Source organism: Gossypium hirsutum, chromosome A12 (assembly GCF_007990345.1).
Source record: "Gossypium hirsutum isolate 1008001.06 chromosome A12, Gossypium_hirsutum_v2.1, whole genome shotgun sequence".
Lineage (NCBI taxonomy): Eukaryota > Viridiplantae > Streptophyta > Magnoliopsida > Malvales > Malvaceae > Gossypium > Gossypium hirsutum.
The window spans coordinates 72,908,190-72,920,865 of record NC_053435.1 but is presented as its reverse complement, the minus strand read 5'-3'; the positions used below and the strand labels follow the sequence as shown (position 1 = coordinate 72,920,865).

The window sequence follows — 12,676 nt, the reverse complement described above, 5'->3', positions numbered from 1 at the left end:
ACTAGATGCAACGATCTCAAATACGTAAAAATCATTAAAAACCGAGTCAAAATCACTTACCAATTAAGCTCCAAAGTGACCAAAACCTAAAAATGAACAAAATGGTTTTATTATTCTTCAATATTCGGCTGAAGAAGATGGTAATGAAGCTTTAATTTTTTTATTTAATTAACTTTATTTCATAAATTACTAAATTAACCTTGATTTAAAACATTAAAATTCACATGTTTTATGTCCATAAGTGTCCACTCACCAATATAATAGTCTATTTACAACATAAGGACCTTAAATTTAAGGTTCTATAACTATTAAACACCTCTAGCTATTAGAACTAAAGTTTTACGCTTTATGCGATTTAGTCCTTTTTATCAAATTGACCATTTAAACGATAAAATTTCTGAACGAAATTTTCACACAATCATTCAATCATGTTGAAAACATTAGAATTATAAATATTTTGACTTCGAATTTTTGGTCCCAAAACCACAGATTTGATTTGACTAAAAATGGGCTGTGGTGCTGTGGGAGTTAGTAAAAGTGGGACGAAGGATTCATCAGTTCTATCTAAAGCTCAATCTCCTGCCAGAGCTTATACAATTTGATCACGCAAGGAGGCCTTAGCTCCTGATGTTATTTTTGGTACCTTTTCTATCTTTGATGTTACTATGTATGCATTAGTTGACCATGGATCGACACATTCATATATATGCACTACGTTAATAAATTAAAAGAATTTACAAGTTAAGTCAACCTAATATGTCGCTAAAGTAATGAATCCATTAGGTTAGAGTGTTCTAGTTGATTTGGTATGCAAACAGTGTCCACTGAAAATTCAGGACTACGACTTTTCTACTAATTTGATATTATTGCCATTTAATGAATTTGACATTATCCTGGGAACAGATTGGTTGATTGTTCATGATGCCATTGTGAATTGTCGCCATTTGGATCATTTCTCTTAGACCACTAAAGTGGAATCAACCCTGATTTCTCTCATATCTACTTATGGAAAAATCGATGAGTGATTTCCTTCTAATCATTCTACCAGCCTCTGAACATCTTTGACAATTCCCCCAATTTTCTCACCATCTCGACAGATTCTACCCCTTTCTTTACTTATTTTTTCATCCCACCTACCCCCATTGGGGTTTTCTTCTTTCCACCATTTTTTTGTGTTAATATGACATTCCAACCTATCCTTCTAAAGGCTTTTGGTGATTATTCTCAATCTATTCAGTTCTGGTGGACTATGTCCTCATCTTAAACTTATCTGACTTATTCGCCTTCATTCTGCTGGTATGACTAACCAAGTTTTACGCCACTCTAGTGGACCAAATCCTGATTAATTTAATTCATGGTTGGATTACTTCCTTATAATCCACCTTGATCGTGTTACCTTTCTCTTAAGCATAGCACAACCTTCTGTTTTAAGCCACCATGGCCTAAAAAACTCAATCACTATTGCTAAGTGACCATCTGAGCTCATGAGTTCCCTTCCTTACCATTTGGTTCCCAAAATCCCCATGTTTATTGTCCCAGTGGATTACCCTGTCTTTAAAGTTACATCAAACTATCACATGTTTAACATCTCGTCGGACTATCTTTGATGCCATAATGTCTTTTAGCTATGGTGTTACTCTCTTTCTACCATCAAATCATCTTTTAATGTCATATCGTCTTTCAACAATAGTCTTAATGAATATCATCCATGTAACACCCCTTACCTGTACTCAAGACCGAAACCAGGTACGAGGCGTTACCAGATACATACTCAGACATTTTCAGAAAATACGTGTTATAAAATTTCATTCCAAATTAAAACCAATCAAACAACATCTTAGTGTCCCTATTATGCGCCTACGAGACCCAAAACATACATCGAAAATAATCTGAGACTAAACTGAGAACCTAATAAAATTTTAGAGAAAAATTTTCTAGGTTAAGTCTCACACGCTCGTGGAGACAATGCACACGCCCGTGTGCTTTGGGACACACCAGTGTCCCTAACCCGTGTGGAATTAATTGAATTTATTTTCTATTTCAAACTTACAGGGTCTTTCCACAGCCAAGCACACGCCCGTATCCCTGGCCCATGTCTTACACACGCCTAGACACGCCTAGACACGCCCGTGTGATCACCCGTGTCCAAAAACTTAGACATTATGTTTATGACATCAGCATGTATTTAAGGGCACATGGCCCGTAGGGCTAGGCCGTGTCCTCCACATGGTTGAGACACACGGTCGTGTCTCTACCCGTGTGTTTACTACCATGCATTCTAACTTAAAATTTTAGGTGCAGGGGACACACGGTCGTACCACACGTCCATGGAGCTAACTGTGTGTCACACACGGCCTAGACTCATGCCCGTGTGTCTACCTGTGTAGACCCTTTTTAGGCTATAATTTCAAGCCAATGGTCACCATCATCATTTTCTCACATATAAGAACCCCAATTGCATTTAACACAACCAAAAAATACTCAAGGACTATCATCAATGAATCTATTCCATGTTAACGTCATCTCCTCGGTTAAGTACATGCTCAATTATCCTCTTTTTGGTATTGAGGATTTCCATCCCATTGAAACACATTTAGAATTGGCTCATTATTATAATTCATTGCCAATTATGGCCTACTATCTCCAAATGCTTTGGCCACATTAAAAATGCCTATTTATGAAATCCCACATTCAATCATCACAACAACATTTTTTTAGCATAAACATGCGTAGTTGGTAGGTCATAACCGATCGCGATTTTCATGACGTGTAAGTTTTAAATATTTTAATTAATCATTCTTGAAACTAACTATTATCACGATACAGGAAAGTGTACCTATCGAACAGTAGTATAGTTTTAGCAAGACCGGATTGTCGAACCCAAAGGAACTAAAAGTACAAGTAATGACTATCTTTTTATTATCTAGCCTAAGAATAAGGGGTTTTGTTTTAACTAACTAATTAACTAATATAAGAATTCACAGAGAATGGAATTGGGGGATTACTTTTGGGAAACGATTGAATTAAGACAATACTTAAGGAAAAATCCACCTAAACTTGTTATTCTAGCTCCGAATAAGTGATTACTTGTTATTCTAGCTCCGAATCAGACGATTTATTCATTTAATTTGTTATATGGAGATCCTTAATTTATGTTATTATCCCTATTCAAGATTAATAACGTCTAATCCCTAGATTGAATAATTGAGACTTTTCTCTAGTTAACATCCTAGGGTTGCATTAACTCGATCTATGGATCCCCTTATTAGGTTTCACCCTAATTTGACAAAATCTTGTCACCCTATGTCTAGGCGCGCAAACAACTCCGCTTAATTATGACAAATGTACTCTTAGACAGGGTCTATTCCTCCCCTGAATAAGAGCTTATCTTGAATCATTATCCTGGGATATCAAAACAAGAATTAAGAACACACAATTAAGAACAAGTTAAATATTTATCATACAATTTAAAAAATAATAACAAGATTCGTCTTAGGTTTCATTCCCCTTAGGTTTTTAGGGGATTTAGTTCATAACTAAAAAGGAAAACAACTTAGAAGAATAATGAATACAAAACATAAAGAAAACCAAAAAAATCCTGAAGGGAAATTGAGGGGAGATTTTCAGTCTTGATGGTGACTCCGGCTTCTGAGATGGATCAATCGGCTTCCTTCGAGTAATTCCTTCCTTCCTCTCCGTGCCCCCAATTTTCTCTTCCTTTAAGGCGTATTCATAGGCTTTAGACTGCTTAAAAACCCTCAAAATTAGCCTTTTCTGAATTGGACTCAACTTGGGCTCGGTAGGGACATGCCCTTGTGAATCGTGCTTCGAATCTACCAAATTAACACGGTCATGTGGTCTGCCTGTGTGAAGAAGTCCAGGCCATGTTGATTTCGTACTTTGGCCCATTTTCTCCGTTTTTGGCCTGTTTCTCGTTCCTTTCCCTCTCCTATGCTCTCCTAAGTATAAAACATGAAATTAAAGCATTAGGAGCATCAAATTCACTAATTCTAAGGGAAAATCATCCATAAAATGCATTAAGCATGGGGTAAAAATATGTATATATTACGGTTTATCAAATACCCCCACACTTAAGCATTTGCTTGTCCTCAAGCAAAATCCTCAACTCATAATCAAGTTAAATCTTTCTCAACTTATAATCTCTATAAAAAATATCTCAAAATAATCCATAGGTAATCATACATTGAGAATTCAACTAAAAGAACATAAAAGTTTCAAACATTCCAAGTTGAGTATTTAATCATGCAAACATAGGTGTCTCCCCTCATCTAAGTAATTACCTTTGATTTAGAATATCACAGAGTTTCACATCCTCACTAAAGAGTCACTCAAATCACTCGAGGTGTTTAAGGACAATAATTGAAGCACTCAATAGTCAATAATGAAAATTTATTACCATAGGCTTGCATGAAAATCAAATCTCCACCACTATAAATTGAGATGATACATTAATCAAAAGGTCTTTTGAGGGTTGGAACGAGGCTTGGTTAAGACGTGTGGTCACAGGCTAAAACCAAAAGTTAGAATCGAGATTGAATTGAAAAATCAGTTAACTAGAAAAAGATTTAATATCACTTGCGTACAGCAGAGCTTCTTCTCAGAATATGGAATTAAATACTTAAGCTCGAAAACAAAAGATTACTACTACTAATATGTATACATTTTTTTTAAGAACAAGTTAAATTACAAAATAGAATAAAACATAGTTAAGAAACTATTTCAATTCAAATCTCGACAAAAATGGGGATCAAATTAATTTAGGGGATTTCAACAATAATGGGTTAAGGGTTAATATTAAGGGTAATACAAGAAATGGCTTATTAGCTCAATGGGGTTTACTAAGGGTTAATCGTGGAGGTAGGCTTTTCATGGCATGAGTGGGTTAATCCTAAGTGCCTTTCTCATTTTGACATATCAAATCAAATGGTGTGGTCTTGACATGCATAATCAAGCAAGTTCTAGAATAACAGTTCAATACTGACGCACTCAAAGCAATAATAAAAGTGAGCATGAAAGAATTAATAGATGCTCAAAAGGCTAAAAAATCTCACAAAAATTATGGCTTTTTGATGTTTAAAACTTGTGAATTCCAACTCAAAGTAATACCTAAACTTTGGGGAAACAACCATAGATTTTAAATTCTTAAAAATCAACTTATCATGCTTGATTCTCTAATGTCTTAAAGTTTAAACAATCAATGCATAAATGCCTATGTTTTAATTCAAGATATATCAATAAAATCATAAATCAATCAAAATTTATCCTAAATATGATATGAGATCTTTTCAAGAGAACAAGGCAGTCATTCAGGGATTTTTCTGATAATGAAATGAATATCCCCCCACACTTAAGATGTACATTGCCATTAATGTACAAAGATAGATATAAGAATATAAAAATAAGATAGGGAGAGAAGTGAAACTTCCTGAGTTAAAAATGGATGAAATTCCTAGATTAGCGAGAGCGAGTTGTTGGAAATAAAGCTGGAGGACAAACACGATTCTGAAGAACAACAGGAGAATTGGGGGAATAATTTGGTAGTAATCATAAAGATAAGCCGTGTTTAAAAATGAAAGAATCTTCAAAAATTAATGAAAGAAAAATAAAAGAAGTTAGATAATCTAATTTTTCAAGTGGCACGGCCAGTTCACACGCTCGTGTGGATCGTGTCCCACCTGTGTTTATCACGAAGTGAGATGTCGTCACACGGCCTTCGGGCACGCCCGTGTTATTTTGCAGTGTTGTCCACGGGTGCTAGACACGGGTGTGTCGCACGCTTGTGTTCATTTGGAAGATTTGACCACTGTCAGGTCGCACGCTCGTGGCCACTTATCGCATCCCGTGTTGGGAAAGATAACTTTTACCCTGTTTTCGCACGGCCGTGTTTTTGTCCGTGTTGGTCACACGGCCTTAAGCACAGTCGTGTGATCGGCCGTGTGGAGTTGGGAACCTATGCTTCAAAGACTCTGTTAGTGACCTAGATGATTAAAAATTGAAATTTAAATAATTTAAAACCGTTAGTACTCAAGTTGCCTCCCGAGAAGCGCTTATTTATAGTCTAAGCTCGACTTACCTCTCCATTGAATAGTCACGGTGGTTCGAGGAGTTTATACTCCTCATTTCTGCTATCATTCTCATCAAAATAAGGTTTCAGACGGGTGTTGTTTACCTTAAAAGTGCCGAACTTAGGATGACTCACCTCGACTGTACCGAATGGGAAAATGCCAAGTACCATAAGAGGGATTTTTTCATTCAGTGTGGTAGTGACAGTGTGAGGATCTGCTGCATCTAATAAGACTTTATCTCCAACCTTAAGTTGATGTGGGAAGGTGTTGAGCTTGTTCTGGCGTAGTTCTGGTTTATCACGTGTTCTTGGTTTATGCGTCCGCCATTCATCTAGCTCCTTGATTTGTAGCCTTCATTCTTCATGAATAGGTCCTCTACCATTGCTTGAGAATGGCTCATGTACTTCCTTCAGACTCATTTCCTGCAAATTAGGTCACACCATATTGTCAGTTTTAGTAGAACGGGTTAAAATATCACCTTCAATTTTCGATGTGTTGCCAAAATTGCGAGCTTGAAGGGTGATTGTTTCGTCTCCCACACAGAGTGTGAATTCACTTGTGCCAACATCAATGATCGTTTCAGCAGTTGCTAAAAAAGGCCTTCCTAGAATTAAAGGAGTGTTGCTATCCTCTTCTATGTCTAGAACAATGACGTCCACGGGAAATATAAATTTATCGATTTTAACTAGCACATCATCAATAATACCCTTAGGAAATCTTATAGTTTTATCTGCTAATTGAATGCTCATCCTAGTCTGTTTGGGTTTCCCAAGACCTAATTGTTTGAACATTTTGTAGGGCATGACGTTAATACTAGCCCCTAAATCAGCTAATGCATTATTAACATCTAAACTACCAATTAAGCAAGGAATTGTAAAACTCCCTGGATCTTTTAATTTGTTCGGTAGCCTATTTTGCAGAATACCTGAGCAAACTACGTTTAGCTCTACATGCGACGCCTCGTCCAACTTTCGCTTATTTGCTAAAAGCTCCTTTAAAAATTTCATTACGTTTGGCATCTGTGATAGAGCTTCAATAAACAGTAAGTTAATGTATAATTTTTTTAAGAGTTTAAGAAATTTACCAAATTGTCCATCTGAGCGGTCTTTCCTTATCACGTTGGGGTATGGCACACAAGGTTTATATTCGAAATTCACTGATTTATTTTTATTATGACCTACCTCACCTTGGCCTCTGTTTACCATAGTTTCTTGCCTTGGTTCTGGCTAAGGCTCAACTAATCCTTCTTCATCTTGAACATTAATAGTGTTGAGTTGTTCCCTTGGGTTGGGTTCAGTATTACTTGGCAAGCTACCTTGTGGTCGCTCGGAGATTAGTTTGGAAAGCTGGCCTATCTAAGTTTCGAGCCCTCTGATTAATGCTTGTTGATTTTTAAGTGTTGTCTCGGTGTTCTGGAAATGAGTTTCTGACACCGATATAAACTTTGAGAGCATCTCTTCAAGGTTCGGCTTCTTTTCCTGTTGGTAGGGTGGTTGTTGGTAGCCTGGAGGTGGCCTTTGATTTCCTTGGCCTCCCCATGAGAAATTTGGGTGGTTTCTCCAACCTTCATTGTAAGTGTTACTATATGGATTGTTTTGAGATTGAGAATTATTACCCTTGTAATTTAACTGCTCGTTATCCATGTTGTGGCCATAAGGTTGGTATTCTGAATTGCTTGATCCCCTTCCACTTGCTTCGCACTGAATTACTGGGTGAACCTGTGAAGAACTAAGAAAACCATCAATTTTCTTATTCAAGAGTTCTACCTGATTAGAGAGCATGGTGACCGAATCGACGTTATAAACACCGACTGTTTTCATTGGTTTTGTCCTCATGACTTGCCACTGATAGTTATTCAGTGACTTCTCTTCTATAAACTCATAAGCATCTTCAAGTGTTTTATTATTGATGGTTCCGCCAGCAGCTGCGTCAACCATTTTTCGAGTCGAAGGATTCAAGTCATTATCGAACGTTTGAACCTAAAGCCAAAGCGGTAACCCATGGTGAGGGCACCTTTTCAGTAAGTCCTTGTATCTCTCCCATGCATTGTAAAGAGTTTCTAAGTCCATCTGCACAAACGAAGAGATATCATTACGTAATTTGGTCGTTTTAGCCGGCAGGAAATATTTTAATAGAAATTTTTCGGTCATTTATTCCCATGTAGTGATTGACCCTTGTGGTAATGAGTTCAACCACTGTTTAGCTTTTTTCCTCAATGAAAAAAGGAATAACCGAAGACGAATGGCATCATCAGAAACACCATTAATTTTAAATGTATTGCATAGTTCCAAAAAGTTTGCTAAGTGAGCGTTGGGATCCTCATCCTGCAAACCATCAAACTAAACATATTACTGTATCATTTGAATAGTGTTAGGTTTTAGTTCAAAAGTATTTGCAGCTACAGCAGGTCTAACTATGCTTGACTCAGTTCCTGTTAAAGAAGGTTTAGCATAACCATACATAGGATGTGGAGCAGGATTTTGATTAACGACAATTACAGGAGGTAACTGATTGTCTTGGTTTTCAGCCATCTCTTCGGTTGGGGGTTAAGTATCGTCCTCTTGCTCGTTCTCTGTATATCTTAAGCTTCGCCTTATTTCTCTTTGGTTTCTGTGAACAGTGCGATTGATTTCTTCATCATAAAGTAGTGGTCTTGACGGGTTTCTTCTAGTCATAAACTATAAAAACCTGCCAAGAGAATAAAAAGTAAATTAATAAATAATAAAAAAAATTAAATTAAATTGCAAGAAAAATAAATGGCTAAAGTAATAAAAATTGAGCGTTCCTAATATCTTAGTTCCCCGGCAACTGCGCCAAAAACTTGATCGTGATTTTTGTGATAGGTAAGTTTTAAATATTTATAATTAATCGTTCTTGAAACTAACTATTATCACGATGCGGGCAAGTGTACCTATCGAACAGTAGTATAGTTTTAGCAAGATCAGATTGTCGAACCCAAAGGAACTAAAAGTACTAGTAATGATTGTCTTTTTATTATCTAGCCAAAGAATAAAGGGGTTTTGTTTTAACTAACTAATTAACTAATCTAAGAATTCACAGAGAATGGAATTCGGCGATTAATTTTGGAAAACGATTGAATTAAGACAATACCTAAGGAAAAACCCACCTAAACTGTACTTGTTATTCTAGCTCCGAATCGGACGGTTTATTCATTTAACTTATTCTGTGGAGATCCTTAAGTTATGTTATTATCCCTATTCAAGACTAATAACATCTAATCCCTAGATTGAATAATTGAGACTTTTCTTTAATTAACATCCTAGGGTTGCATTAACTCAATCTATGGATCATTAAGTTTCACCCTATTTTGGCAAAATCTTGTCACCCTATGTCTAGGCGCGCAAACAACTCCGCTTAATTATGACAAATGTACTCTTAGACAGGGTCTATTCCTCCTTTGAATAAGAGCCTATCTTGAATCAGTATCCTGGGATATCAAAACAAGAATAAGAACACATAATTAAGAACAAGTTAAATATTTATCATACAATTTAGAAAATAATAACAAGATTCGTCTTAGGTTTCATTCCCCTTAGGTATTTAAGGGATTTAGTTCATAACTAAAAAGGAAAACATCTCAGAAGAACAACGAATACGAATCATAAAGAAAACCCAAAACTCCTGAAGGGAAATTGAGGGGAGATCTTCAGTCTTGATGGTGACTCTAGCTTCTGAGATGGATCAATCGGCTTCCTTCGAGTAATTCCTTCCTTCCTCTTTATGCCCCTCATTTTCTCTCCCTTTAAGGCGTATTTATAGGCTTTAGAATGCCTAAAAACCCTCAAAATTAGCCTTTTTCGAATTGGACTCAACTTGGGCTCGACACGGACATGCACTTCCGTGTGAATCATGCTTCGAATCTGCAAAATTGACACAGCCATGTGGTTTGCCCGTGTGAGGAAGTCCAGGCCGTGTTGATTTCGTATTTTGGACCATTTTCTCCATTTTTGGCCCGTTTCTCATTCCTTTCACTCTCTTATGCTCTCCTAAGTATAAAACATGAAATTAAAGCATTAGGAGCATCGAATTCACCAATTCTAAGGGAAAATCATCCATAAAATGCATTAAGCATGGGGTAAAATATATGTATATATTACGGTTTATCAATAACCTACAACAAAATGAGCCATGTCTTCCAACTGTCTTCCAATCTCTACGAGTCCTCGAGCTCTGTAAGACAGGGAAAAGAGAGGGGTAAGCATTTACATGCTTAGTAAGCCCGAATAATTGGAAAGTAAACTTACCGATTAATTAGCATACAACCATGTTAGGCAACCAATCCAATAAATATAGAATAGCCTCCTATTACATACACTCAAGCATCAAGTTAGTCCCATAACAATTCATCATGTAATTTATCTTAGATTAGCTTATCATCTAACATTTTCATTTGTATATCTCATGATAATCCCATTGAGTACCTCAGAAATCCCGATGGATTATCCATTTACCATCAAGTCATAAGAGTGATCTTCTCAAATACGCACTCCAGCGAACCTCACATCTTACAGCTGGATTACAAGTCCAGGCTAAATCCCCTGTAATATAAACTCATGGAGTGATGTCAGGATTATCAATCCAGGCTAAATCCCTTGTAGCGACAAACACCCTTAGTGAGCTCAGATCTGAATTACCAGTCTAGGCTAAATTCAGACCCTAATCAGATTACCCATCCGGGCTAAATCCTTAATGCACACATATTCTTCGGGAGGCTCGATCACTCAAGGAACACCCGTCTAGGCTAGATCCTTTCTATATTCGAGATCAATGGATTACTTGTCTGGGCTAAACCCGTTTCTACAACACATGTAGGATCTCAAGTCACGTAAGCCATGGTTTATCCATCGAATATCCCTTTTAACTTCAAGTGGGACATTTATCATCTTGTCGTTATTATTATTAACACATTTCATGGATTTTCATGCCATCACTATATACAATTATCATACATTCATAAAACATGCATTTAGGCATTTTATGGGTTTATTTTAAGTTATTCGAACTTACTTGGTATTTGTGTCGGTTTCGTATTTCGGTTACTCTAAAACCCTTCGTTTTCCTTGATCGACCACCAGAATTTGTTCCTCGGGGTCTATAACAATAAAAATAAATTATCAATATCTAACATTATTCATTTCGAGGCTAAAGTTCACCCCCAGACAAAATGACCGTTTTGCCCCTAACCTTTCATATTATTTACGATTTAGTCTCTAGGCTCGTATAATGAAATGCATGAAATTTCCTGGTTACCCAAGCCTAGCCAAATATTTTTCATTCTTATAGCAGCCCGCATTTTCCTTTATTTCACATTTTTACCTACTTTTTACAACTTTTACAATCTAGTCCTTTAAGCCATTTCCATGAAAAACCACTTTGTAAAAGTTGTTTACCATCCTTTAAACTCTTATATTCCGCCATAAAATATTGAAATACAAGTATCTCATTCATGGGTAGTTCTCTAAACATGAACCCTAGCATGAAATATATGTACAAATGAAGAAAGTAAGCTACCGAGATTTAAAAAATACGAAGAACATTAAAAACGGGGCTAGGGAGCACTTACTATTGAGCTTGAAAATGTTGAAAACCCTAGCTTATGGAACCTTTGAAATTTTGGCAGCTATAGGAAGAAGATGAGTGAATTTTGCATTCATTTTCCCTTTTTATTTCATTTATTTCCAAATGACTAAAATGCCCTTCCTAACTAAACTTCTAAATTTTTCCATACATGCCCATTTTTGTCCAAAAACTTAGAAATTGGGCAAATTATTCTTTAAGGCTTCTAATTAATTTTCCAAAGCAAATTCATACAAATTTCTTCTAGAAACCAAGTTTTGTAATTTATTCAATTTTGTCCTTATTTTCCAATTGGACACTTTACTCATAGAATTTCTTCATTAAATTTTAACACATGCATATTTTCATATTCTAAACCTCATAATAATCATAAAAAAATATTTCGATATTAGATTTATTGTAATATCCTGATTTTGGGCCTAGTCAGAATAGTAGTTTCGTGACCACAAAATCCGAGATAGAAATAATTATTTTATGATTATTTTGAGGTCTATGATATGATTGCATGATTGTGTGAAAATTTTGTCAAGAAATTTTATGCATAAAGTGCTTAAATTGAAATTAGGGACTAAATCGAATAAATTGCAAAACTTGCATTCTAGAAGTTTCTAGTATGAAATTGTTTTGAAATATTAATTAGGAGGTCTTAAATAGAATTTTACCAATTTCTAAGTCTATGGACAAAAATTGGACATGGATGGAATTTTTGGAAAGTTTAGTAGTAAGGGCATTTTGGTCATTTAGGGGTAAAATGAATTAAAATACAAAATTAAAAGCCAATTTTGCTCATCTTCAACCCCATGGCCGAATATTGCAAGGAGAAACCATGGCTAGGGTTTTTCAAGCTTCCAAGCTCGATTGTAAGTCCGTTCTAGCCTCGTTTTTAATGATTTTTACGTTTTTGGAGTCCCAGTAGCTCGATTAAGCTTATGCTAGCAATTATTCAACCTAGGGTTCATATTTGGAAAAATACCCATAGGTGAAATTTGTGT

The 12,676-nt window shown here is 36.0% G+C and overlaps 1 non-coding gene across 1 annotated transcript; it reads left to right on the top strand.

The window, feature by feature from the left end:
- Positions 1-8,081: 8,081 nt before the first annotated feature.
- LOC121211971 (small nucleolar RNA R71) lies at positions 8,082-8,188 on the top strand. Its single transcript, XR_005907185.1, has one exon. It is a non-coding gene; the product is annotated as a small nucleolar RNA R71 (small nucleolar RNA).
- Positions 8,189-12,676: the final 4,488 nt, after the last annotated feature.